The 1,101-nt window shown below is 45.3% G+C and overlaps 1 pseudogene; it reads left to right on the forward strand.

Moving 5' to 3' along the window:
• Positions 1-447: 447 nt before the first annotated feature.
• Positions 448-753, forward strand: LOC138414788 (small integral membrane protein 15-like; annotated as a pseudogene).
• The last annotated feature ends 348 nt before the right edge of the window (positions 754-1,101 follow it).

The raw sequence follows: 1,101 nt of genomic DNA on the forward strand, positions 1-1,101 counted from the left end.
CTCAAAGCATAAAATTCAGCAAATACGTCGGGAGTGGGGGTCCGAACCCAGTGTCCCCTGTGAGATGAAGGGGAGGCGGGCGGCAGTGCTCAGTGGAGGTGGCCACGGGGCCAGTGGCCCACGGTGTGGTGGGGGCGACCCCTGATTCCCGGGACCACAGGCTGTTCGCACCCCGCTGCGCCCGCGGGGGAGGAAGGGTGAGCTAGAGGAAAACACAAGGAAGTGAAAGTGTGGGTTGCTGTTGAGCTGTCCTTAGCTTCAGGCGCCACGTGGGTCTGGTCGGGAGAGCAAGCCTGGTGGATCCTTTTCTGAAGGAAGAAGAATAATATTTATTCCTTAAACTATGTAGGGTGCTTGTACTTGGGGTCCAAAATTGAGGTGCACAGGAGTATGTAGAATTTAAGCCTTCTCTCAGAAGTGTATTGGTAGAGTTAAAGAAGACAGCCAACCAAAGGTCATCTGAAATTGTGATTGGCTGATAATCCCTGGACAAAATCAGAGATCACTACTCAAGCATAAGGCTTCCACGAAGATGTTTGACTTAAAGGCTTGGGCTGAGTATGCTGTGGAATGGGCTGCAAAGGACCCATATGGCTTCCTTAGTTATTTTGGCTCTGACTCCATCTTTTCTGAGCAAGCGCTGTGCTGTCTTCGAAATTGGCCAAGATGATTGAGGCCAGGGAGAAGGAGCAAAAGAAGAAACAAAAACATCAAGAAAATATCGCAAAAGCTGAATGACTAAAAAAGTATTGAAAGAATGAACAGGCTGTGCATCCAGAGAAAAACTATTCGGAAAATTATGCATCCTTGAAAGGACCCATTAAGGTTTCCTTTCGGATCTTATGACAGTATTACTAAACGAAGTCTGAGTCTATGGAAGAATCATGTAGTTCTCACCTGTACTGTGGCAACTTTTCAGGTTCAGAATAGAAGTCTGTTGACAGACTGTAAATTGGCATTTATTATGCTACAAATTCTTAGTACTTTCATTTGCCTTTTTGCAGCTTACATATGAATACTAAAATGAAAACATCCTGTGAAGAAAAGTGGCTTTAGTTTATGAACTCTATTCAAATAATGGCCGAAAATAGGGTCCTGTTC

Source organism: Ovis canadensis, chromosome 11, assembly GCF_042477335.2.
Source record: "Ovis canadensis isolate MfBH-ARS-UI-01 breed Bighorn chromosome 11, ARS-UI_OviCan_v2, whole genome shotgun sequence".
NCBI lineage: Eukaryota > Metazoa > Chordata > Mammalia > Artiodactyla > Bovidae > Ovis > Ovis canadensis.